Below are 23,928 nucleotides of genomic sequence, written 5' to 3'. Positions count from 1 at the left end.
AAGGGGACAGGGCGAGGGCGGCCCGCATGGCATCTCCCCGCAGAGCGAGGGTGGCATCCACACAGGGAAGGCCTGAGGCCGGGCGAGGCAGAGCATGGGCCTTGTGAGGCCCAAGGTTGCCCAGCCAAGGGCCCTGTGCCCACTTTGGAAAGCGCGCAGCTACCCACAGCAGCTTCCCACAGGCCTCGGCCGGCCTGCAAAATTTGCATGTCCACGCCCACCAGGGCCCTGCTTTCACTATACTGCACGCAGCTCACACGGGCGGGAAAGCCAGGGCTACAGCACTCACAGAAGGGGGCTTGCCAGGTCGATTTTGGGCCCAGAAGCAGAGATTTGGGGCTTTTGATGCTCAAGACCTGCCACTGAAGCCAACTCTAGAGTAGGCAGTGACCTGTTGCCTGGCTAGGCCCCAGTTGACTGCTTGTGGCTGAAAGTCAGAGACAAAGCGGCCAGCAAGCGAGCAGGGGTTCTCGCCCCGAGCCCCTCACGCCTTCCCGAACGCTCCCAAACGCAGCAGAACCCTCGCCGGGCAGAGCCCTCGCCGGGCCACAGCCTGGGGTTCTCAGCCAGAGTCTGGGCCCGGGAAGGCTAGGGTGAGGCAAGTGGCTGGCAGCCAGGCCACAGCCCCAGGGCTGGCGATCGAAAGGAGCAGACATGTCACCTGGCCAGGGCCTACTGCCCTGTCTCTGGATAGGTCCCCAGAGTGGGAGGCTTCAACTATCCCATCATTCCCCAGGCTCAGCACTTTGCATGCTATCCCCTCTTGCCCACGCCCCCTTCCAATCCAGCCGCAGCACCCTGGACAGACCACAGAAGACGACGAAAGGTGCTCCAGACTCCTTTTTATTTTTCTCTCCCTTTTTGTCTTTCTTGAAACCAGAGATCAGGGGAAAGCGCGAACGCAGTCCCCCACTACCAGAAATTATGCAGTCGAGTATCCCGCATTTGGGGACATCGCAGGGGTCAGCACATCCGAAGTGCAATGGATGAGCCTCACCCTGGGAGAACCACCTTCGTGATCATGGTGTCTCCCCTGCCAGGTAAGTATGAGTTGGAAGGGGACAGGGCGAGGGCGGCCCGCATGGCATCTCCCCGCAGAGCGAGGGTGGCATCCACACAGGGAAGGCCTGAGGCCGGGCGAGGCAGAGCATGGGCCTTGTGAGGCCCAAGGTTGCCCAGCCAAGGGCCCTGTGCCCACTTTGGAAAGCGCGCAGCTACCCACAGCAGCTTCCCACAGGCCTCGGCCGGCCTGCAAAATTTGCATGTCCACGCCCACCAGGGCCCTGCTTTCACTATACTGCACGCAGCTCACACGGGCGGGAAAGCCAGGGCTACAGCACTCACAGAAGGGGGCTTGCCAGGTCGATTTTGGGCCCAGAAGCAGAGATTTGGGGCTTTTGATGCTCAAGACCTGCCACTGAAGCCAACTCTAGAGTAGGCAGTGACCTGTTGCCTGGCTAGGCCCCAGTTGACTGCTTGTGGCTGAAAGTCAGAGACAAAGCGGCCAGCAAGCGAGCAGGGGTTCTCGCCCCGAGCCCCTCACGCCTTCCCGAACGCTCCCAAACGCAGCAGAACCCTCGCCGGGCAGAGCCCTCGCCGGGCCACAGCCTGGGGTTCTCAGCCAGAGTCTGGGCCCGGGAAGGCTAGGGTGAGGCAAGTGGCTGGCAGCCAGGCCACAGCCCCAGGGCTGGCGATCGAAAGGAGCAGACATGTCACCTGGCCAGGGCCTACTGCCCTGTCTCTGGATAGGTCCCCAGAGTGGGAGGCTTCAACTATCCCATCATTCCCCAGGCTCAGCACTTTGCATGCTATCCCCTCTTGCCCACGCCCCCTTCCAATCCAGCCGCAGCACCCTGGACAGACCACAGAAGACGACGAAAGGTGCTCCAGACTCCTTTTTATTTTTCTCTCCCTTTTTGTCTTTCTTGAAACCAGAGATCAGGGGAAAGCGCGAACGCAGTCCCCCACTACCAGAAATTATGCAGTCGAGTATCCCGCATTTGGGGACATCGCAGGGGTCAGCACATCCGAAGTGCAATGGATGAGCCTCACCCTGGGAGAACCACCTTCGTGATCATGGTGTCTCCCCTGCCAGGTAAGTATGAGTTGGAAGGGGACAGGGCGAGGGCGGCCCGCATGGCATCTCCCCGCAGAGCGAGGGTGGCATCCACACAGGGAAGGCCTGAGGCCGGGCGAGGCAGAGCATGGGCCTTGTGAGGCCCAAGGTTGCCCAGCCAAGGGCCCTGTGCCCACTTTGGAAAGCGCGCAGCTACCCACAGCAGCTTCCCACAGGCCTCGGCCGGCCTGCAAAATTTGCATGTCCACGCCCACCAGCAGCGCCAATCAGGGCCCTGCTTTCACTACTCTGCACGCAGCTCACATGGGGGGAAAGCCAGGGCTACAGCTAGCACACCAGAGGGCTTGGCAGGTCGAAATCGGGCCCAAAAGCAGATCTGTCAGGCCCTCCAAACTGTGCGCAAGCAAAGGCTACGGCAAGCAGAGAAGAGGGCTTGCCAGGCCGAAATCGGACCCAGAAGCACGTTTCTAAGCCCTAACCCAGCATCCCCCAAGCTCGTCAATTCGCATATGTAATGGGCCCTCGCCCACTCCCCATTCCAGCCAGCTTACAGCACCCTGGACGGACGACAAGAAACGTCAAAGGGTGCTCCAGACTCCTTTTTATTTTTCTCTCCCTTTTTGTCTTTCTTGAAACCAGAGATCAGGGGAAAGCGCGAACGCAGTCCCCCACTACCAGAAATTATGCAGTCGAGTATCCCGCATTTGGGGACATCGCAGGGGTCAGCACATCCGAAGTGCAATGGATGAGCCTCACCCTGGGAGAACCACCTTCGTGATCATGGTGTCTCCCCTGCCAGGTAAGTATGAGTTGGAAGGGGACAGGGCGAGGGCGGCCCGCATGGCATCTCCCCGCAGAGCGAGGGTGGCATCCACACAGGGAAGGCCTGAGGCCGGGCGAGGCAGAGCATGGGCCTTGTGAGGCCCAAGGTTGCCCAGCCAAGGGCCCTGTGCCCACTTTGGAAAGCGCGCAGCTACCCACAGCAGCTTCCCACAGGCCTCGGCCGGCCTGCAAAATTTGCATGTCCACGCCCACCAGGGCCCTGCTTTCACTATACTGCACGCAGCTCACACGGGCGGGAAAGCCAGGGCTACAGCACTCACAGAAGGGGGCTTGCCAGGTCGATTTTGGGCCCAGAAGCAGAGATTTGGGGCTTTTGATGCTCAAGACCTGCCACTGAAGCCAACTCTAGAGTAGGCAGTGACCTGTTGCCTGGCTAGGCCCCAGTTGACTGCTTGTGGCTGAAAGTCAGAGACAAAGCGGCCAGCAAGCGAGCAGGGGTTCTCGCCCCGAGCCCCTCACGCCTTCCCGAACGCTCCCAAACGCAGCAGAACCCTCGCCGGGCAGAGCCCTCGCCGGGCCACAGCCTGGGGTTCTCAGCCAGAGTCTGGGCCCGGGAAGGCTAGGGTGAGGCAAGTGGCTGGCAGCCAGGCCACAGCCCCAGGGCTGGCGATCGAAAGGAGCAGACATGTCACCTGGCCAGGGCCTACTGCCCTGTCTCTGGATAGGTCCCCAGAGTGGGAGGCTTCAACTATCCCATCATTCCCCAGGCTCAGCACTTTGCATGCTATCCCCTCTTGCCCACGCCCCCTTCCAATCCAGCCGCAGCACCCTGGACAGACCACAGAAGACGACGAAAGGTGCTCCAGACTCCTTTTTATTTTTCTCTCCCTTTTTGTCTTTCTTGAAACCAGAGATCAGGGGAAAGCGCGAACGCAGTCCCCCACTACCAGAAATTATGCAGTCGAGTATCCCGCATTTGGGGACATCGCAGGGGTCAGCACATCCGAAGTGCAATGGATGAGCCTCACCCTGGGAGAACCACCTTCGTGATCATGGTGTCTCCCCTGCCAGGTAAGTATGAGTTGGAAGGGGACAGGGCGAGGGCGGCCCGCATGGCATCTCCCCGCAGAGCGAGGGTGGCATCCACACAGGGAAGGCCTGAGGCCGGGCGAGGCAGAGCATGGGCCTTGTGAGGCCCAAGGTTGCCCAGCCAAGGGCCCTGTGCCCACTTTGGAAAGCGCGCAGCTACCCACAGCAGCTTCCCACAGGCCTCGGCCGGCCTGCAAAATTTGCATGTCCACGCCCACCAGGGCCCTGCTTTCACTATACTGCACGCAGCTCACACGGGCGGGAAAGCCAGGGCTACAGCACTCACAGAAGGGGGCTTGCCAGGTCGATTTTGGGCCCAGAAGCAGAGATTTGGGGCTTTTGATGCTCAAGACCTGCCACTGAAGCCAACTCTAGAGTAGGCAGTGACCTGTTGCCTGGCTAGGCCCCAGTTGACTGCTTGTGGCTGAAAGTCAGAGACAAAGCGGCCAGCAAGCGAGCAGGGGTTCTCGCCCCGAGCCCCTCACGCCTTCCCGAACGCTCCCAAACGCAGCAGAACCCTCGCCGGGCAGAGCCCTCGCCGGGCCACAGCCTGGGGTTCTCAGCCAGAGTCTGGGCCCGGGAAGGCTAGGGTGAGGCAAGTGGCTGGCAGCCAGGCCACAGCCCCAGGGCTGGCGATCGAAAGGAGCAGACATGTCACCTGGCCAGGGCCTACTGCCCTGTCTCTGGATAGGTCCCCAGAGTGGGAGGCTTCAACTATCCCATCATTCCCCAGGCTCAGCACTTTGCATGCTATCCCCTCTTGCCCACGCCCCCTTCCAATCCAGCCGCAGCACCCTGGACAGACCACAGAAGACGACGAAAGGTGCTCCAGACTCCTTTTTATTTTTCTCTCCCTTTTTGTCTTTCTTGAAACCAGAGATCAGGGGAAAGCGCGAACGCAGTCCCCCACTACCAGAAATTATGCAGTCGAGTATCCCGCATTTGGGGACATCGCAGGGGTCAGCACATCCGAAGTGCAATGGATGAGCCTCACCCTGGGAGAACCACCTTCGTGATCATGGTGTCTCCCCTGCCAGGTAAGTATGAGTTGGAAGGGGACAGGGCGAGGGCGGCCCGCATGGCATCTCCCCGCAGAGCGAGGGTGGCATCCACACAGGGAAGGCCTGAGGCCGGGCGAGGCAGAGCATGGGCCTTGTGAGGCCCAAGGTTGCCCAGCCAAGGGCCCTGTGCCCACTTTGGAAAGCGCGCAGCTACCCACAGCAGCTTCCCACAGGCCTCGGCCGGCCTGCAAAATTTGCATGTCCACGCCCACCAGGGCCCTGCTTTCACTATACTGCACGCAGCTCACACGGGCGGGAAAGCCAGGGCTACAGCACTCACAGAAGGGGGCTTGCCAGGTCGATTTTGGGCCCAGAAGCAGAGATTTGGGGCTTTTGATGCTCAAGACCTGCCACTGAAGCCAACTCTAGAGTAGGCAGTGACCTGTTGCCTGGCTAGGCCCCAGTTGACTGCTTGTGGCTGAAAGTCAGAGACAAAGCGGCCAGCAAGCGAGCAGGGGTTCTCGCCCCGAGCCCCTCACGCCTTCCCGAACGCTCCCAAACGCAGCAGAACCCTCGCCGGGCAGAGCCCTCGCCGGGCCACAGCCTGGGGTTCTCAGCCAGAGTCTGGGCCCGGGAAGGCTAGGGTGAGGCAAGTGGCTGGCAGCCAGGCCACAGCCCCAGGGCTGGCGATCGAAAGGAGCAGACATGTCACCTGGCCAGGGCCTACTGCCCTGTCTCTGGATAGGTCCCCAGAGTGGGAGGCTTCAACTATCCCATCATTCCCCAGGCTCAGCACTTTGCATGCTATCCCCTCTTGCCCACGCCCCCTTCCAATCCAGCCGCAGCACCCTGGACAGACCACAGAAGACGACGAAAGGTGCTCCAGACTCCTTTTTATTTTTCTCTCCCTTTTTGTCTTTCTTGAAACCAGAGATCAGGGGAAAGCGCGAACGCAGTCCCCCACTACCAGAAATTATGCAGTCGAGTATCCCGCATTTGGGGACATCGCAGGGGTCAGCACATCCGAAGTGCAATGGATGAGCCTCACCCTGGGAGAACCACCTTCGTGATCATGGTGTCTCCCCTGCCAGGTAAGTATGAGTTGGAAGGGGACAGGGCGAGGGCGGCCCGCATGGCATCTCCCCGCAGAGCGAGGGTGGCATCCACACAGGGAAGGCCTGAGGCCGGGCGAGGCAGAGCATGGGCCTTGTGAGGCCCAAGGTTGCCCAGCCAAGGGCCCTGTGCCCACTTTGGAAAGCGCGCAGCTACCCACAGCAGCTTCCCACAGGCCTCGGCCGGCCTGCAAAATTTGCATGTCCACGCCCACCAGGGCCCTGCTTTCACTATACTGCACGCAGCTCACACGGGCGGGAAAGCCAGGGCTACAGCACTCACAGAAGGGGGCTTGCCAGGTCGATTTTGGGCCCAGAAGCAGAGATTTGGGGCTTTTGATGCTCAAGACCTGCCACTGAAGCCAACTCTAGAGTAGGCAGTGACCTGTTGCCTGGCTAGGCCCCAGTTGACTGCTTGTGGCTGAAAGTCAGAGACAAAGCGGCCAGCAAGCGAGCAGGGGTTCTCGCCCCGAGCCCCTCACGCCTTCCCGAATGCTCCCAAACGCAGCAGAACCCTCGCCGGGCAGAGCCCTCGCCGGGCCACAGCCTGGGGTTCTCAGCCAGAGTCTGGGCCCGGGAAGGCTAGGGTGAGGCAAGTGGCTGGCAGCCAGGCCACAGCCCCAGGGCTGGCGATCGAAAGGAGCAGACATGTCACCTGGCCAGGGCCTACTGCCCTGTCTCTGGATAGGTCCCCAGAGTGGGAGGCTTCAACTATCCCATCATTCCCCAGGCTCAGCACTTTGCATGCTATCCCCTCTTGCCCACGCCCCCTTCCAATCCAGCCGCAGCACCCTGGACAGACCACAGAAGACGACGAAAGGTGCTCCAGACTCCTTTTTATTTTTCTCTCCCTTTTTGTCTTTCTTGAAACCAGAGATCAGGGGAAAGCGCGAACGCAGTCCCCCACTACCAGAAATTATGCAGTCGAGTATCCCGCATTTGGGGACATCGCAGGGGTCAGCACATCCGAAGTGCAATGGATGAGCCTCACCCTGGGAGAACCACCTTCGTGATCATGGTGTCTCCCCTGCCAGGTAAGTATGAGTTGGAAGGGGACAGGGCGAGGGCGGCCCGCATGGCATCTCCCCGCAGAGCGAGGGTGGCATCCACACAGGGAAGGCCTGAGGCCGGGCGAGGCAGAGCATGGGCCTTGTGAGGCCCAAGGTTGCCCAGCCAAGGGCCCTGTGCCCACTTTGGAAAGCGCGCAGCTACCCACAGCAGCTTCCCACAGGCCTCGGCCGGCCTGCAAAATTTGCATGTCCACGCCCACCAGCAGCGCCAATCAGGGCCCTGCTTTCACTACTCTGCACGCAGCTCACATGGGGGGAAAGCCAGGGCTACAGCTAGCACACCAGAGGGCTTGGCAGGTCGAAATCGGGCCCAAAAGCAGATCTGTCAGGCCCTCCAAACTGTGCGCAAGCAAAGGCTACGGCAAGCAGAGAAGAGGGCTTGCCAGGCCGAAATCGGACCCAGAAGCACGTTTCTAAGCCCTAACCCAGCATCCCCCAAGCTCGTCAATTCGCATATGTAATGGGCCCTCGCCCACTCCCCATTCCAGCCAGCTTACAGCACCCTGGACGGACGACAAGAAACGTCAAAGGGTGCTCCAGACTCCTTTTTATTTTTCTCTCCCTTTTTGTCTTTCTTGAAACCAGAGATCAGGGGAAAGCGCGAACGCAGTCCCCCACTACCAGAAATTATGCAGTCGAGTATCCCGCATTTGGGGACATCGCAGGGGTCAGCACATCCGAAGTGCAATGGATGAGCCTCACCCTGGGAGAACCACCTTCGTGATCATGGTGTCTCCCCTGCCAGGTAAGTATGAGTTGGAAGGGGACAGGGCGAGGGCGGCCCGCATGGCATCTCCCCGCAGAGCGAGGGTGGCATCCACACAGGGAAGGCCTGAGGCCGGGCGAGGCAGAGCATGGGCCTTGTGAGGCCCAAGGTTGCCCAGCCAAGGGCCCTGTGCCCACTTTGGAAAGCGCGCAGCTACCCACAGCAGCTTCCCACAGGCCTCGGCCGGCCTGCAAAATTTGCATGTCCACGCCCACCAGGGCCCTGCTTTCACTATACTGCACGCAGCTCACACGGGCGGGAAAGCCAGGGCTACAGCACTCACAGAAGGGGGCTTGCCAGGTCGATTTTGGGCCCAGAAGCAGAGATTTGGGGCTTTTGATGCTCAAGACCTGCCACTGAAGCCAACTCTAGAGTAGGCAGTGACCTGTTGCCTGGCTAGGCCCCAGTTGACTGCTTGTGGCTGAAAGTCAGAGACAAAGCGGCCAGCAAGCGAGCAGGGGTTCTCGCCCCGAGCCCCTCACGCCTTCCCGAACGCTCCCAAACGCAGCAGAACCCTCGCCGGGCAGAGCCCTCGCCGGGCCACAGCCTGGGGTTCTCAGCCAGAGTCTGGGCCCGGGAAGGCTAGGGTGAGGCAAGTGGCTGGCAGCCAGGCCACAGCCCCAGGGCTGGCGATCGAAAGGAGCAGACATGTCACCTGGCCAGGGCCTACTGCCCTGTCTCTGGATAGGTCCCCAGAGTGGGAGGCTTCAACTATCCCATCATTCCCCAGGCTCAGCACTTTGCATGCTATCCCCTCTTGCCCACGCCCCCTTCCAATCCAGCCGCAGCACCCTGGACAGACCACAGAAGACGACGAAAGGTGCTCCAGACTCCTTTTTATTTTTCTCTCCCTTTTTGTCTTTCTTGAAACCAGAGATCAGGGGAAAGCGCGAACGCAGTCCCCCACTACCAGAAATTATGCAGTCGAGTATCCCGCATTTGGGGACATCGCAGGGGTCAGCACATCCGAAGTGCAATGGATGAGCCTCACCCTGGGAGAACCACCTTCGTGATCATGGTGTCTCCCCTGCCAGGTAAGTATGAGTTGGAAGGGGACAGGGCGAGGGCGGCCCGCATGGCATCTCCCCGCAGAGCGAGGGTGGCATCCACACAGGGAAGGCCTGAGGCCGGGCGAGGCAGAGCATGGGCCTTGTGAGGCCCAAGGTTGCCCAGCCAAGGGCCCTGTGCCCACTTTGGAAAGCGCGCAGCTACCCACAGCAGCTTCCCACAGGCCTCGGCCGGCCTGCAAAATTTGCATGTCCACGCCCACCAGGGCCCTGCTTTCACTATACTGCACGCAGCTCACACGGGCGGGAAAGCCAGGGCTACAGCACTCACAGAAGGGGGCTTGCCAGGTCGATTTTGGGCCCAGAAGCAGAGATTTGGGGCTTTTGATGCTCAAGACCTGCCACTGAAGCCAACTCTAGAGTAGGCAGTGACCTGTTGCCTGGCTAGGCCCCAGTTGACTGCTTGTGGCTGAAAGTCAGAGACAAAGCGGCCAGCAAGCGAGCAGGGGTTCTCGCCCCGAGCCCCTCACGCCTTCCCGAACGCTCCCAAACGCAGCAGAACCCTCGCCGGGCAGAGCCCTCGCCGGGCCACAGCCTGGGGTTCTCAGCCAGAGTCTGGGCCCGGGAAGGCTAGGGTGAGGCAAGTGGCTGGCAGCCAGGCCACAGCCCCAGGGCTGGCGATCGAAAGGAGCAGACATGTCACCTGGCCAGGGCCTACTGCCCTGTCTCTGGATAGGTCCCCAGAGTGGGAGGCTTCAACTATCCCATCATTCCCCAGGCTCAGCACTTTGCATGCTATCCCCTCTTGCCCACGCCCCCTTCCAATCCAGCCGCAGCACCCTGGACAGACCACAGAAGACGACGAAAGGTGCTCCAGACTCCTTTTTATTTTTCTCTCCCTTTTTGTCTTTCTTGAAACCAGAGATCAGGGGAAAGCGCGAACGCAGTCCCCCACTACCAGAAATTATGCAGTCGAGTATCCCGCATTTGGGGACATCGCAGGGGTCAGCACATCCGAAGTGCAATGGATGAGCCTCACCCTGGGAGAACCACCTTCGTGATCATGGTGTCTCCCCTGCCAGGTAAGTATGAGTTGGAAGGGGACAGGGCGAGGGCGGCCCGCATGGCATCTCCCCGCAGAGCGAGGGTGGCATCCACACAGGGAAGGCCTGAGGCCGGGCGAGGCAGAGCATGGGCCTTGTGAGGCCCAAGGTTGCCCAGCCAAGGGCCCTGTGCCCACTTTGGAAAGCGCGCAGCTACCCACAGCAGCTTCCCACAGGCCTCGGCCGGCCTGCAAAATTTGCATGTCCACGCCCACCAGCAGCGCCAATCAGGGCCCTGCTTTCACTACTCTGCACGCAGCTCACATGGGGGGAAAGCCAGGGCTACAGCTAGCACACCAGAGGGCTTGGCAGGTCGAAATCGGGCCCAAAAGCAGATCTGTCAGGCCCTCCAAACTGTGCGCAAGCAAAGGCTACGGCAAGCAGAGAAGAGGGCTTGCCAGGCCGAAATCGGGCCCAGAAGCACGTTTCTAAGCCCTAACCCAGCATCCCCCAAGCTCGTCAATTCGCATATGTAATGGGCCCTCGCCCACTCCCCATTCCAGCCAGCTTACAGCACCCTGGACGGACGACAAGAAACGTCAAAGGGTGCTCCAGACTCCTTTTTATTTTTCTCTCCCTTTTTGTCTTTCTTGAAACCAGAGATCAGGGGAAAGCGCGAACGCAGTCCCCCACTACCAGAAATTATGCAGTCGAGTATCCCGCATTTGGGGACATCGCAGGGGTCAGCACATCCGAAGTGCAATGGATGAGCCTCACCCTGGGAGAACCACCTTCGTGATCATGGTGTCTCCCCTGCCAGGTAAGTATGAGTTGGAAGGGGACAGGGCGAGGGCGGCCCGCATGGCATCTCCCCGCAGAGCGAGGGTGGCATCCACACAGGGAAGGCCTGAGGCCGGGCGAGGCAGAGCATGGGCCTTGTGAGGCCCAAGGTTGCCCAGCCAAGGGCCCTGTGCCCACTTTGGAAAGCGCGCAGCTACCCACAGCAGCTTCCCACAGGCCTCGGCCGGCCTGCAAAATTTGCATGTCCACGCCCACCAGGGCCCTGCTTTCACTATACTGCACGCAGCTCACACGGGCGGGAAAGCCAGGGCTACAGCACTCACAGAAGGGGGCTTGCCAGGTCGATTTTGGGCCCAGAAGCAGAGATTTGGGGCTTTTGATGCTCAAGACCTGCCACTGAAGCCAACTCTAGAGTAGGCAGTGACCTGTTGCCTGGCTAGGCCCCAGTTGACTGCTTGTGGCTGAAAGTCAGAGACAAAGCGGCCAGCAAGCGAGCAGGGGTTCTCGCCCCGAGCCCCTCACGCCTTCCCGAACGCTCCCAAACGCAGCAGAACCCTCGCCGGGCAGAGCCCTCGCCGGGCCACAGCCTGGGGTTCTCAGCCAGAGTCTGGGCCCGGGAAGGCTAGGGTGAGGCAAGTGGCTGGCAGCCAGGCCACAGCCCCAGGGCTGGCGATCGAAAGGAGCAGACATGTCACCTGGCCAGGGCCTACTGCCCTGTCTCTGGATAGGTCCCCAGAGTGGGAGGCTTCAACTATCCCATCATTCCCCAGGCTCAGCACTTTGCATGCTATCCCCTCTTGCCCACGCCCCCTTCCAATCCAGCCGCAGCACCCTGGACAGACCACAGAAGACGACGAAAGGTGCTCCAGACTCCTTTTTATTTTTCTCTCCCTTTTTGTCTTTCTTGAAACCAGAGATCAGGGGAAAGCGCGAACGCAGTCCCCCACTACCAGAAATTATGCAGTCGAGTATCCCGCATTTGGGGACATCGCAGGGGTCAGCACATCCGAAGTGCAATGGATGAGCCTCACCCTGGGAGAACCACCTTCGTGATCATGGTGTCTCCCCTGCCAGGTAAGTATGAGTTGGAAGGGGACAGGGCGAGGGCGGCCCGCATGGCATCTCCCCGCAGAGCGAGGGTGGCATCCACACAGGGAAGGCCTGAGGCCGGGCGAGGCAGAGCATGGGCCTTGTGAGGCCCAAGGTTGCCCAGCCAAGGGCCCTGTGCCCACTTTGGAAAGCGCGCAGCTACCCACAGCAGCTTCCCACAGGCCTCGGCCGGCCTGCAAAATTTGCATGTCCACGCCCACCAGGGCCCTGCTTTCACTATACTGCACGCAGCTCACACGGGCGGGAAAGCCAGGGCTACAGCACTCACAGAAGGGGGCTTGCCAGGTCGATTTTGGGCCCAGAAGCAGAGATTTGGGGCTTTTGATGCTCAAGACCTGCCACTGAAGCCAACTCTAGAGTAGGCAGTGACCTGTTGCCTGGCTAGGCCCCAGTTGACTGCTTGTGGCTGAAAGTCAGAGACAAAGCGGCCAGCAAGCGAGCAGGGGTTCTCGCCCCGAGCCCCTCACGCCTTCCCGAACGCTCCCAAACGCAGCAGAACCCTCGCCGGGCAGAGCCCTCGCCGGGCCACAGCCTGGGGTTCTCAGCCAGAGTCTGGGCCCGGGAAGGCTAGGGTGAGGCAAGTGGCTGGCAGCCAGGCCACAGCCCCAGGGCTGGCGATCGAAAGGAGCAGACATGTCACCTGGCCAGGGCCTACTGCCCTGTCTCTGGATAGGTCCCCAGAGTGGGAGGCTTCAACTATCCCATCATTCCCCAGGCTCAGCACTTTGCATGCTATCCCCTCTTGCCCACGCCCCCTTCCAATCCAGCCGCAGCACCCTGGACAGACCACAGAAGACGACGAAAGGTGCTCCAGACTCCTTTTTATTTTTCTCTCCCTTTTTGTCTTTCTTGAAACCAGAGATCAGGGGAAAGCGCGAACGCAGTCCCCCACTACCAGAAATTATGCAGTCGAGTATCCCGCATTTGGGGACATCGCAGGGGTCAGCACATCCGAAGTGCAATGGATGAGCCTCACCCTGGGAGAACCACCTTCGTGATCATGGTGTCTCCCCTGCCAGGTAAGTATGAGTTGGAAGGGGACAGGGCGAGGGCGGCCCGCATGGCATCTCCCCGCAGAGCGAGGGTGGCATCCACACAGGGAAGGCCTGAGGCCGGGCGAGGCAGAGCATGGGCCTTGTGAGGCCCAAGGTTGCCCAGCCAAGGGCCCTGTGCCCACTTTGGAAAGCGCGCAGCTACCCACAGCAGCTTCCCACAGGCCTCGGCCGGCCTGCAAAATTTGCATGTCCACGCCCACCAGCAGCGCCAATCAGGGCCCTGCTTTCACTACTCTGCACGCAGCTCACATGGGGGGAAAGCCAGGGCTACAGCTAGCACACCAGAGGGCTTGGCAGGTCGAAATCGGGCCCAAAAGCAGATCTGTCAGGCCCTCCAAACTGTGCGCAAGCAAAGGCTACGGCAAGCAGAGAAGAGGGCTTGCCAGGCCGAAATCGGGCCCAGAAGCACGTTTCTAAGCCCTAACCCAGCATCCCCCAAGCTCGTCAATTCGCATATGTAATGGGCCCTCGCCCACTCCCCATTCCAGCCAGCTTACAGCACCCTGGACGGACGACAAGAAACGTCAAAGGGTGCTCCAGACTCCTTTTTATTTTTCTCTCCCTTTTTGTCTTTCTTGAAACCAGAGATCAGGGGAAAGCGCGAACGCAGTCCCCCACTACCAGAAATTATGCAGTCGAGTATCCCGCATTTGGGGACATCGCAGGGGTCAGCACATCCGAAGTGCAATGGATGAGCCTCACCCTGGGAGAACCACCTTTTTTTTTTTTTTTTTTTTTTTTTTTTTTTTTTTTTTTTGACCAAAAAGTTTTTTTATTAAAAACAATCAAGTCCGATCTGCATGGATTGGTCTTGACACCCAACTTATTAATGCAAAGTTTTACAACTAAGACAACAATCTAGGTTCTTCGAGCTTGCAGGAAAAGAGCTAAGGGGGTTAGTCTTGTACAAGTCGACGAGGCAGGGATTCGCCTGCCCCACCAGCCTACAAGGAGGAACAAACACCCATGAGCAGTCACATCTAGTAGCCCATCAAAACGGTTCAAATAATCTGTACCATGGGTGCTGTAGCGTAACACTTACAGGGGTGTAAGTGAGAGCAGAAATTTGGAGTGCTTTGGAGTAAAGGCAGGACTGTGGTCTTTGTGTATTGGGGAAACTTCATGCAATCCGCCCTCTTTTCCAGGGAGGTCACCTTAAAATGAACATTATATACATAAAATCAAAGCAGCAAGTTACAATAAAATAGCACCATAAACATTTTGTCCGATTTAGACATTCCAATACATCAGTATTCATTTCATACAAAACATTAAAATGCAATACATATATACAAATATGTGCAATAATTAGGGACTGCTTTTTCTTGTACAGTCTGGCTTTTAGTGAGTTTCCAAGAGCAAAGTTTCTTTGGCGAGGTTCTTCAGAGGTTAAAGTGAATTCAGAAATATCTTGACCTTTTCCAGTAAATCTTCCTGTTTAATCTTGTCATTTTTGAAGTCCTCATTAACGTCTAAGACCAAGATTGGAATATCCCGGAGGTTTTCAAAGTCAACATTCATGGTTCTTGAATGGAGCCACATTTCATGTTTGAAGTGAAGTTTTTCTAGATATTCCAGCTCAATTCCCTGCTCTTCTTCCCTGCCCCTATAGCGCAAACGTTCCATACATTTCTCAGGTGTACTTCTAAGGTAGATCATTCCATCCAGCTCGATCTCAGACTCAAATTGATTCAAAAGCCACGTATGCCAGTCCTGATAAATTGCCCATTCAGTTTCATTGATGTTCCCAGATTCAAACAAGTTGGACGCAAACACATACCGGTCACTGTAAACTGATCTTTCAAAAAATTGTACAGGTCGCTCAGCTTCTTGTAGTTTTGCTGACACCGGCTTTAACTGCGCCCTTACTCTACTCAAACAAGCATAGGTCTGGAAAGTGTAAGCCCATCGAGTAGGCTTATCGTACAGCATTTGGAGCAAGTTGCCACCACTTTTCTGAGAAGTTGAAAGTTCCTCGTGTTCATCTTCATTTGTTTGCACGTTGCACCACCTTGCGATAGGTTCAGGAATAATCTCCCACTCATCACTTGCTTTCTCCAGCATACGAACAAACGTAGATTTTCCAGCGGCGATGTTCCCCTCGATGGACAGCTTCCTGGACCGCTTGTCAAAGCTGCTCTCGAAAACTGGGCTGATGCACATCCTTTTCGGGGGTGTCGCCATGTCGGTGCTGTGAGGGGACCCTGCGTGCCGCTGCTCGCGTTAATGGTGCTCAGTTCACTGGGAGAACCACCTTCGTGATCATGGTGTCTCCCCTGCCAGGTAAGTATGAGTTGGAAGGGGACAGGGCGAGGGCGGCCCGCATGGCATCTCCCCGCAGAGCGAGGGTGGCATCCACACAGGGAAGGCCTGAGGCCGGGCGAGGCAGAGCATGGGCCTTGTGAGGCCCAAGGTTGCCCAGCCAAGGGCCCTGTGCCCACTTTGGAAAGCGCGCAGCTACCCACAGCAGCTTCCCACAGGCCTCGGCCGGCCTGCAAAATTTGCATGTCCACGCCCACCAGGGCCCTGCTTTCACTATACTGCACGCAGCTCACACGGGCGGGAAAGCCAGGGCTACAGCACTCACAGAAGGGGGCTTGCCAGGTCGATTTTGGGCCCAGAAGCAGAGATTTGGGGCTTTTGATGCTCAAGACCTGCCACTGAAGCCAACTCTAGAGTAGGCAGTGACCTGTTGCCTGGCTAGGCCCCAGTTGACTGCTTGTGGCTGAAAGTCAGAGACAAAGCGGCCAGCAAGCGAGCAGGGGTTCTCGCCCCGAGCCCCTCACGCCTTCCCGAACGCTCCCAAACGCAGCAGAACCCTCGCCGGGCAGAGCCCTCGCCGGGCCACAGCCTGGGGTTCTCAGCCAGAGTCTGGGCCCGGGAAGGCTAGGGTGAGGCAAGTGGCTGGCAGCCAGGCCACAGCCCCAGGGCTGGCGATCGAAAGGAGCAGACATGTCACCTGGCCAGGGCCTACTGCCCTGTCTCTGGATAGGTCCCCAGAGTGGGAGGCTTCAACTATCCCATCATTCCCCAGGCTCAGCACTTTGCATGCTATCCCCTCTTGCCCACGCCCCCTTCCAATCCAGCCGCAGCACCCTGGACAGACCACAGAAGACGACGAAAGGTGCTCCAGACTCCTTTTTATTTTTCTCTCCCTTTTTGTCTTTCTTGAAACCAGAGATCAGGGGAAAGCGCGAACGCAGTCCCCCACTACCAGAAATTATGCAGTCGAGTATCCCGCATTTGGGGACATCGCAGGGGTCAGCACATCCGAAGTGCAATGGATGAGCCTCACCCTGGGAGAACCACCTTCGTGATCATGGTGTCTCCCCTGCCAGGTAAGTATGAGTTGGAAGGGGACAGGGCGAGGGCGGCCCGCATGGCATCTCCCCGCAGAGCGAGGGTGGCATCCACACAGGGAAGGCCTGAGGCCGGGCGAGGCAGAGCATGGGCCTTGTGAGGCCCAAGGTTGCCCAGCCAAGGGCCCTGTGCCCACTTTGGAAAGCGCGCAGCTACCCACAGCAGCTTCCCACAGGCCTCGGCCGGCCTGCAAAATTTGCATGTCCACGCCCACCAGGGCCCTGCTTTCACTATACTGCACGCAGCTCACACGGGCGGGAAAGCCAGGGCTACAGCACTCACAGAAGGGGGCTTGCCAGGTCGATTTTGGGCCCAGAAGCAGAGATTTGGGGCTTTTGATGCTCAAGACCTGCCACTGAAGCCAACTCTAGAGTAGGCAGTGACCTGTTGCCTGGCTAGGCCCCAGTTGACTGCTTGTGGCTGAAAGTCAGAGACAAAGCGGCCAGCAAGCGAGCAGGGGTTCTCGCCCCGAGCCCCTCACGCCTTCCCGAACGCTCCCAAACGCAGCAGAACCCTCGCCGGGCAGAGCCCTCGCCGGGCCACAGCCTGGGGTTCTCAGCCAGAGTCTGGGCCCGGGAAGGCTAGGGTGAGGCAAGTGGCTGGCAGCCAGGCCACAGCCCCAGGGCTGGCGATCGAAAGGAGCAGACATGTCACCTGGCCAGGGCCTACTGCCCTGTCTCTGGATAGGTCCCCAGAGTGGGAGGCTTCAACTATCCCATCATTCCCCAGGCTCAGCACTTTGCATGCTATCCCCTCTTGCCCACGCCCCCTTCCAATCCAGCCGCAGCACCCTGGACAGACCACAGAAGACGACGAAAGGTGCTCCAGACTCCTTTTTATTTTTCTCTCCCTTTTTGTCTTTCTTGAAACCAGAGATCAGGGGAAAGCGCGAACGCAGTCCCCCACTACCAGAAATTATGCAGTCGAGTATCCCGCATTTGGGGACATCGCAGGGGTCAGCACATCCGAAGTGCAATGGATGAGCCTCACCCTGGGAGAACCACCTTCGTGATCATGGTGTCTCCCCTGCCAGGTAAGTATGAGTTGGAAGGGGACAGGGCGAGGGCGGCCCGCATGGCATCTCCCCGCAGAGCGAGGGTGGCATCCACACAGGGAAGGCCTGAGGCCGGGCGAGGCAGAGCATGGGCCTTGTGAGGCCCAAGGTTGCCCAGCCAAGGGCCCTGTGCCCACTTTGGAAAGCGCGCAGCTACCCACAGCAGCTTCCCACAGGCCTCGGCCGGCCTGCAAAATTTGCATGTCCACGCCCACCAGGGCCCTGCTTTCACTATACTGCACGCAGCTCACACGGGCGGGAAAGCCAGGGCTACAGCACTCACAGAAGGGGGCTTGCCAGGTCGATTTTGGGCCCAGAAGCAGAGATTTGGGGCTTTTGATGCTCAAGACCTGCCACTGAAGCCAACTCTAGAGTAGGCAGTGACCTGTTGCCTGGCTAGGCCCCAGTTGACTGCTTGTGGCTGAAAGTCAGAGACAAAGCGGCCAGCAAGCGAGCAGGGGTTCTCGCCCCGAGCCCCTCACGCCTTCCCGAACGCTCCCAAACGCAGCAGAACCCTCGCCGGGCAGAGCCCTCGCCGGGCCACAGCCTGGGGTTCTCAGCCAGAGTCTGGGCCCGGGAAGGCTAGGGTGAGGCAAGTGGCTGGCAGCCAGGCCACAGCCCCAGGGCTGGCGATCGAAAGGAGCAGACATGTCACCTGGCCAGGGCCTACTGCCCTGTCTCTGGATAGGTCCCCAGAGTGGGAGGCTTCAACTATCCCATCATTCCCCAGGCTCAGCACTTTGCATGCTATCCCCTCTTGCCCACGCCCCCTTCCAATCCAGCCGCAGCACCCTGGACAGACCACAGAAGACGACGAAAGGTGCTCCAGACTCCTTTTTATTTTTCTCTCCCTTTTTGTCTTTCTTGAAACCAGAGATCAGGGGAAAGCGCGAACGCAGTCCCCCACTACCAGAAATTATGCAGTCGAGTATCCCGCATTTGGGGACATCGCAGGGGTCAGCACATCCGAAGTGCAATGGATGAGCCTCACCCTGGGAGAACCACCTTCGTGATCATGGTGTCTCCCCTGCCAGGTAAGTATGAGTTGGAAGGGGACAGGGCGAGGGCGGCCCGCATGGCATCTCCCCGCAGAGCGAGGGTGGCATCCACACAGGGAAGGCCTGAGGCCGGGCGAGGCAGAGCATGGGCCTTGTGAGGCCCAAGGTTGCCCAGCCAAGGGCCCTGTGCCCACTTTGGAAAGCGCGCAGCTACCCACAGCAGCTTCCCACAGGCCTCGGCCGGCCTGCAAAATTTGCATGTCCACGCCCACCAGGGCCCTGCTTTCACTATACTGCACGCAGCTCACACGGGCGGGAAAGCCAGGGCTACAGCACTCACAGAAGGGGGCTTGCCAGGTCGATTTTGGGCCCAGAAGCAGAGATTTGGGGCTTTTGATGCTCAAGACCTGCCACTGAAGCCAACTCTAGAGTAGGCAGTGACCTGTTGCCTGGCTAGGCCCCAGTTGACTGCTTGTGGCTGAAAGTCAGAGACAAAGCGGCCAGCAAGCGAGCAGGGGTTCTCGCCCCGAGCCCCTCACGCCTTCCCGAACGCTCCCAAACGCAGCAGAACCCTCGCCGGGCAGAGCCCTCGCCGGGCCACAGCCTGGGGTTCTCAGCCAGAGTCTGGGCCCGGGAAGGCTAGGGTGAGGCAAGTGGCTGGCAGCCAGGCCACAGCCCCAGGGCTGGCGATCGAAAGGAGCAGACATGTCACCTGGCCAGGGCCTACTGCCCTGTCTCTGGATAGGTCCCCAGAGTGGGAGGCTTCAACTATCCCATCATTCCCCAGGCTCAGCACTTTGCATGCTATCCCCTCTTGCCCACGCCCCCTTCCAATCCAGCCGCAGCACCCTGGACAGACCACAGAAGACGACGAAAGGTGCTCCAGACTCCTTTTTATTTTTCTCTCCCTTTTTGTCTTTCTTGAAACCAGAGATCAGGGGAAAGCGCGAACGCAGTCCCCCACTACCAGAAATTATGCAGTCGAGTATCCCGCATTTGGGGACATCGCAGGGGTCAGCACATCCGAAGTGCAATGGATGAGCCTCACCCTGGGAGAACCACCTTCGTGATCATGGTGTCTCCCCTGCCAGGTAAGTATGAGTTGGAAGGGGACAGGGCGAGGGCGGCCCGCATGGCATCTCCCCGCAGAGCGAGGGTGGCATCCACACAGGGAAGGCCTGAGGCCGGGCGAGGCAGAGCATGGGCCTTGTGAGGCCCAAGGTTGCCCAGCCAAGGGCCCTGTGCCCACTTTGGAAAGCGCGCAGCTACCCACAGCAGCTTCCCACAGGCCTCGGCCGGCCTGCAAAATTTGCATGTCCACGCCCACCAGCAGCGCCAATCAGGGCCCTGCTTTCACTACTCTGCACGCAGCTCACATGGGGGGAAAGCCAGGGCTACAGCTAGCACACCAGAGGGCTTGGCAGGTCGAAATCGGGCCCAAAAGCAGATCTGTCAGGCCCTCCAAACTGTGCGCAAGCAAAGGCTACGGCAAGCAGAGAAGAGGGCTTGCCAGGCCGAAATCGGGCCCAGAAGCACGTTTCTAAGCCCTAACCCAGCATCCCCCAAGCTCGTCAATTCGCATATGTAATGGGCCCTCGCCCACTCCCCATTCCAGCCAGCTTACAGCACCCTGGACGGACGACAAGAAACGTCAAAGGGTGCTCCAGACTCCTTTTTATTTTTCTCTCCCTTTTTGTCTTTCTTGAAACCAGAGATCAGGGGAAAGCGCGAACGCAGTCCCCCACTACCAGAAATTATGCAGTCGAGTATCCCGCATTTGGGGACATCGCAGGGGTCAGCACATCCGAAGTGCAATGGATGAGCCTCACCCTGGGAGAACCACCTTCGTGATCATGGTGTCTCCCCTGCCAGGTAAGTATGAGTTGGAAGGGGACAGGGCGAGGGCGGCCCGCATGGCATCTCCCCGCAGAGCGAGGGTGGCATCCACACAGGGAAGGCCTGAGGCCGGGCGAGGCAGAGCATGGGCCTTGTGAGGCCCAAGGTTGCCCAGCCAAGGGCCCTGTGCCCACTTTGGAAAGCGCGCAGCTACCCACAGCAGCTTCCCACAGGCCTCGGCCGGCCTGCAAAATTTGCATGTCCACGCCCACCAGGGCCCTGCTTTCACTATACTGCACGCAGCTCACACGGGCGGGAAAGCCAGGGCTACAGCACTCACAGAAGGGGGCTTGCCAGGTCGATTTTGGGCCCAGAAGCAGAGATTTGGGGCTTTTGATGCTCAAGACCTGCCACTGAAGCCAACTCTAGAGTAGGCAGTGACCTGTTGCCTGGCTAGGCCCCAGTTGACTGCTTGTGGCTGAAAGTCAGAGACAAAGCGGCCAGCAAGCGAGCAGGGGTTCTCGCCCCGAGCCCCTCACGCCTTCCCGAACGCTCCCAAACGCAGCAGAACCCTCGCCGGGCAGAGCCCTCGCCGGGCCACAGCCTGGGGTTCTCAGCCAGAGTCTGGGCCCGGGAAGGCTAGGGTGAGGCAAGTGGCTGGCAGCCAGGCCACAGCCCCAGGGCTGGCGATCGAAAGGAGCAGACATGTCACCTGGCCAGGGCCTACTGCCCTGTCTCTGGATAGGTCCCCAGAGTGGGAGGCTTCAACTATCCCATCATTCCCCAGGCTCAGCACTTTGCATGCTATCCCCTCTTGCCCACGCCCCCTTCCAATCCAGCCGCAGCACCCTGGACAGACCACAGAAGACGACGAAAGGTGCTCCAGACTCCTTTTTATTTTTCTCTCCCTTTTTGTCTTTCTTGAAACCAGAGATCAGGGGAAAGCGCGAACGCAGTCCCCCACTACCAGAAATTATGCAGTCGAGTATCCCGCATTTGGGGACATCGCAGGGGTCAGCACATCCGAAGTGCAATGGATGAGCCTCACCCTGGGAGAACCACCTTCGTGATCATGGTGTCTCCCCTGCCAGGTAAGTATGAGTTGGAAGGGGACAGGGCGAGGGCGGCCCGCATGGCATCTCCCCGCAGAGCGAGGGTGGCATCCACACAGGGAAGGCCTGAGGCCGGGCGAGGCAGAGCATGGGCCTTGTGAGGCCCAAGGTTGCCCAGCCAAGGGCCCTGTGCCCACTTTGGAAAGCGCGCAGCTACCCACAGCAGCTTCCCACAGGCCTCGGCCGGCCTGCAAAATTTGCATGTCCACGCCCACCAGGGCCCTGCTTTCACTATACTGCACGCAGCTCACACGGGCGGGAAAGCCAGGGCTACAGCACTCACAGAAGGGGGCTTGCCAGGTCGATTTTGGGCCCAGAAGCAGAGATTTGGGGCTTTTGATGCTCAAGACCTGCCACTGAAGCCAACTCTAGAGTAGGCAGTGACCTGTTGCCTGGCTAGGCCCCAGTTGACTGCTTGTGGCTGAAAGTCAGAGACAAAGCGGCCAGCAAGCGAGCAGGGGTTCTCGCCCCGAGCCCCTCACGCCTTCCCGAACGCTCCCAAACGCAGCAGAACCCTCGCCGGGCAGAGCCCTCGCCGGGCCACAGCCTGGGGTTCTCAGCCAGAGTCTGGGCCCGGGAAGGCTAGGGTGAGGCAAGTGGCTGGCAGCCAGGCCACAGCCCCAGGGCTGGCGATCGAAAGGAGCAGACATGTCACCTGGCCAGGGCCTACTGCCCTGTCTCTGGATAGGTCCCCAGAGTGGGAGGCTTCAACTATCCCATCATTCCCCAGGCTCAGCACTTTGCATGCTATCCCCTCTTGCCCACGCCCCCTTCCAATCCAGCCGCAGCACCCTGGACAGACCACAGAAGACGACGAAAGGTGCTCCAGACTCCTTTTTATTTTTCTCTCCCTTTTTGTCTTTCTTGAAACCAGAGATCAGGGGAAAGCGCGAACGCAGTCCCCCACTACCAGAAATTATGCAGTCGAGTATCCCGCATTTGGGGACATCGCAGGGGTCAGCACATCCGAAGTGCAATGGATGAGCCTCACCCTGGGAGAACCACCTTCGTGATCATGGTGTCTCCCCTGCCAGGTAAGTATGAGTTGGAAGGGGACAGGGCGAGGGCGGCCCGCATGGCATCTCCCCGCAGAGCGAGGGTGGCATCCACACAGGGAAGGCCTGAGGCCGGGCGAGGCAGAGCATGGGCCTTGTGAGGCCCAAGGTTGCCCAGCCAAGGGCCCTGTGCCCACTTTGGAAAGCGCGCAGCTACCCACAGCAGCTTCCCACAGGCCTCGGCCGGCCTGCAAAATTTGCATGTCCACGCCCACCAGCAGCGCCAATCAGGGCCCTGCTTTCACTACTCTGCACGCAGCTCACATGGGGGGAAAGCCAGGGCTACAGCTAGCACACCAGAGGGCTTGGCAGGTCGAAATCGGGCCCAAAAGCAGATCTGTCAGGCCCTCCAAACTGTGCGCAAGCAAAGGCTACGGCAAGCAGAGAAGAGGGCTTGCCAGGCCGAAATCGGGCCCAGAAGCACGTTTCTAAGCCCTAACCCAGCATCCCCCAAGCTCGTCAATTCGCATATGTAATGGGCCCTCGCCCACTCCCCATTCCAGCCAGCTTACAGCACCCTGGACGGACGACAAGAAACGTCAAAGGGTGCTCCAGACTCCTTTTTATTTTTCTCTCCCTTTTTGTCTTTCTTGAAACCAGAGATCAGGGGAAAGCGCGAACGCAGTCCCCCACTACCAGAAATTATGCAGTCGAGTATCCCGCATTTGGGGACATCGCAGGGGTCAGCACATCCGAAGTGCAATGGATGAGCCTCACCCTGGGAGAACCACCTTCGTGATCATGGTGTCTCCCCTGCCAGGTAAGTATGAGTTGGAAGGGGACAGGGCGAGGGCGGCCCGCATGGCATCTCCCCGCAGAGCGAGGGTGGCATCCACACAGGGAAGGCCTGAGGCCGGGCGAGGCAGAGCATGGGCCTTGTGAGGCCCAAGGTTGCCCAGCCAAGGGCCCTGTGCCCACTTTGGAAAGCGCGCAGCTACCCACAGCAGCTTCCCACAGGCCTCGGCCGGCCTGCAAAATTTGCATGTCCACGCCCACCAGGGCCCTGCTTTCACTATACTGCACGCAGCTCACACGGGCGGGAAAGCCAGGGCTACAGCACTCACAGAAGGGGGCTTGCCAGGTCGATTTTGGGCCCAGAAGCAGAGATTTGGGGCTTTTGATGCTCAAGACCTGCCACTGAAGCCAACTCTAGAGTAGGCAGTGACCTGTTGCCTGGCTAGGCCCCAGTTGACTGCTTGTGGCTGAAAGTCAGAGACAAAGCGGCCAGCAAGCGAGCAGGGGTTCTCGCCCCGAGCCCCTCACGCCTTCCCGAACGCTCCCAAACGCAGCAGAACCCTCGCCGGGCAGAGCCCTCGCCGGGCCACAGCCTGGGGTTCTCAGCCAGAGTCTGGGCCCGGGAAGGCTAGGGTGAGGCAAGTGGCTGGCAGCCAGGCCACAGCCCCAGGGCTGGCGATCGAAAGGAGCAGACATGTCACCTGGCCAGGGCCTACTGCCCTGTCTCTGGATAGGTCCCCAGAGTGGGAGGCTTCAACTATCCCATCATTCCCCAGGCTCAGCACTTTGCATGCTATCCCCTCTTGCCCACGCCCCCTTCCAATCCAGCCGCAGCACCCTGGACAGACCACAGAAGACGACGAA

At 59.3% G+C, this 23,928-nt stretch overlaps 21 non-coding genes and 2 pseudogenes across 22 annotated transcripts; all 23 read right to left on the bottom strand.

Annotated features, from left to right (window-relative positions):
- Positions 1–884: 884 nt before the first annotated feature.
- LOC144820415 (U1 spliceosomal RNA) lies at positions 885–1,048 on the bottom strand. Its single transcript, XR_013607744.1, has one exon. It is a non-coding gene; the product is annotated as a U1 spliceosomal RNA (small nuclear RNA).
- Positions 1,049–1,939: 891 nt separating this feature from the next.
- Positions 1,940–2,103, bottom strand: LOC144820414 (U1 spliceosomal RNA). Its single transcript, XR_013607743.1, has one exon. It is a non-coding gene; the product is annotated as a U1 spliceosomal RNA (small nuclear RNA).
- A 617-nt stretch (positions 2,104–2,720) lies between these two features.
- LOC144820413 (U1 spliceosomal RNA) lies at positions 2,721–2,884 on the bottom strand. Its single transcript, XR_013607742.1, has one exon. It is a non-coding gene; the product is annotated as a U1 spliceosomal RNA (small nuclear RNA).
- An 891-nt stretch (positions 2,885–3,775) lies between these two features.
- Positions 3,776–3,939, bottom strand: LOC144820412 (U1 spliceosomal RNA). Its single transcript, XR_013607741.1, has one exon. It is a non-coding gene; the product is annotated as a U1 spliceosomal RNA (small nuclear RNA).
- Positions 3,940–4,830: 891 nt separating this feature from the next.
- LOC144820411 (U1 spliceosomal RNA) lies at positions 4,831–4,994 on the bottom strand. Its single transcript, XR_013607740.1, has one exon. It is a non-coding gene; the product is annotated as a U1 spliceosomal RNA (small nuclear RNA).
- Positions 4,995–5,885: 891 nt separating this feature from the next.
- Positions 5,886–6,049, bottom strand: LOC144820410 (U1 spliceosomal RNA). The gene has a single exon (XR_013607739.1). It is a non-coding gene; the product is annotated as a U1 spliceosomal RNA (small nuclear RNA).
- Positions 6,050–6,940: 891 nt separating this feature from the next.
- On the bottom strand, positions 6,941–7,104 carry LOC144820409 (U1 spliceosomal RNA). Its single transcript, XR_013607738.1, has one exon. It is a non-coding gene; the product is annotated as a U1 spliceosomal RNA (small nuclear RNA).
- A 617-nt stretch (positions 7,105–7,721) lies between these two features.
- Positions 7,722–7,885, bottom strand: LOC144820408 (U1 spliceosomal RNA). Its single transcript, XR_013607737.1, has one exon. It is a non-coding gene; the product is annotated as a U1 spliceosomal RNA (small nuclear RNA).
- Positions 7,886–8,776: 891 nt separating this feature from the next.
- On the bottom strand, positions 8,777–8,940 carry LOC144820407 (U1 spliceosomal RNA). Its single transcript, XR_013607736.1, has one exon. It is a non-coding gene; the product is annotated as a U1 spliceosomal RNA (small nuclear RNA).
- An 891-nt stretch (positions 8,941–9,831) lies between these two features.
- On the bottom strand, positions 9,832–9,995 carry LOC144820405 (U1 spliceosomal RNA). The gene has a single exon (XR_013607735.1). It is a non-coding gene; the product is annotated as a U1 spliceosomal RNA (small nuclear RNA).
- A 617-nt stretch (positions 9,996–10,612) lies between these two features.
- LOC144820404 (U1 spliceosomal RNA) lies at positions 10,613–10,776 on the bottom strand. Its single transcript, XR_013607734.1, has one exon. It is a non-coding gene; the product is annotated as a U1 spliceosomal RNA (small nuclear RNA).
- An 891-nt stretch (positions 10,777–11,667) lies between these two features.
- Positions 11,668–11,831, bottom strand: LOC144820403 (U1 spliceosomal RNA). Its single transcript, XR_013607733.1, has one exon. It is a non-coding gene; the product is annotated as a U1 spliceosomal RNA (small nuclear RNA).
- An 891-nt stretch (positions 11,832–12,722) lies between these two features.
- LOC144820402 (U1 spliceosomal RNA) lies at positions 12,723–12,886 on the bottom strand. Its single transcript, XR_013607732.1, has one exon. It is a non-coding gene; the product is annotated as a U1 spliceosomal RNA (small nuclear RNA).
- A 617-nt stretch (positions 12,887–13,503) lies between these two features.
- Positions 13,504–13,641, bottom strand: LOC144820508 (U1 spliceosomal RNA; annotated as a pseudogene).
- On the bottom strand, positions 13,642–15,153 carry LOC144818068 (deoxycytidine kinase 2 pseudogene; annotated as a pseudogene). Its single transcript, XR_013607035.1, has one exon. The product of XR_013607035.1 is annotated as a deoxycytidine kinase 2 pseudogene (transcript).
- Positions 15,154–16,096: 943 nt separating this feature from the next.
- LOC144820401 (U1 spliceosomal RNA) lies at positions 16,097–16,260 on the bottom strand. The gene has a single exon (XR_013607731.1). It is a non-coding gene; the product is annotated as a U1 spliceosomal RNA (small nuclear RNA).
- An 891-nt stretch (positions 16,261–17,151) lies between these two features.
- LOC144820400 (U1 spliceosomal RNA) lies at positions 17,152–17,315 on the bottom strand. Its single transcript, XR_013607730.1, has one exon. It is a non-coding gene; the product is annotated as a U1 spliceosomal RNA (small nuclear RNA).
- An 891-nt stretch (positions 17,316–18,206) lies between these two features.
- Positions 18,207–18,370, bottom strand: LOC144820399 (U1 spliceosomal RNA). The gene has a single exon (XR_013607729.1). It is a non-coding gene; the product is annotated as a U1 spliceosomal RNA (small nuclear RNA).
- An 891-nt stretch (positions 18,371–19,261) lies between these two features.
- LOC144820398 (U1 spliceosomal RNA) lies at positions 19,262–19,425 on the bottom strand. Its single transcript, XR_013607728.1, has one exon. It is a non-coding gene; the product is annotated as a U1 spliceosomal RNA (small nuclear RNA).
- Positions 19,426–20,042: 617 nt separating this feature from the next.
- Positions 20,043–20,206, bottom strand: LOC144820397 (U1 spliceosomal RNA). Its single transcript, XR_013607727.1, has one exon. It is a non-coding gene; the product is annotated as a U1 spliceosomal RNA (small nuclear RNA).
- An 891-nt stretch (positions 20,207–21,097) lies between these two features.
- LOC144820396 (U1 spliceosomal RNA) lies at positions 21,098–21,261 on the bottom strand. The gene has a single exon (XR_013607726.1). It is a non-coding gene; the product is annotated as a U1 spliceosomal RNA (small nuclear RNA).
- An 891-nt stretch (positions 21,262–22,152) lies between these two features.
- On the bottom strand, positions 22,153–22,316 carry LOC144820395 (U1 spliceosomal RNA). Its single transcript, XR_013607725.1, has one exon. It is a non-coding gene; the product is annotated as a U1 spliceosomal RNA (small nuclear RNA).
- A 617-nt stretch (positions 22,317–22,933) lies between these two features.
- LOC144820394 (U1 spliceosomal RNA) lies at positions 22,934–23,097 on the bottom strand. The gene has a single exon (XR_013607724.1). It is a non-coding gene; the product is annotated as a U1 spliceosomal RNA (small nuclear RNA).
- Positions 23,098–23,928: the final 831 nt, after the last annotated feature.

This window comes from Lissotriton helveticus, chromosome 2_1, assembly GCF_964261635.1.
Source record: "Lissotriton helveticus chromosome 2_1, aLisHel1.1, whole genome shotgun sequence".
Taxonomy (NCBI): domain Eukaryota; kingdom Metazoa; phylum Chordata; class Amphibia; order Caudata; family Salamandridae; genus Lissotriton; species Lissotriton helveticus.
The sequence above is the reverse complement of the archived record's forward strand: the minus strand, read 5'-3'. Positions and strand labels throughout refer to the sequence as shown.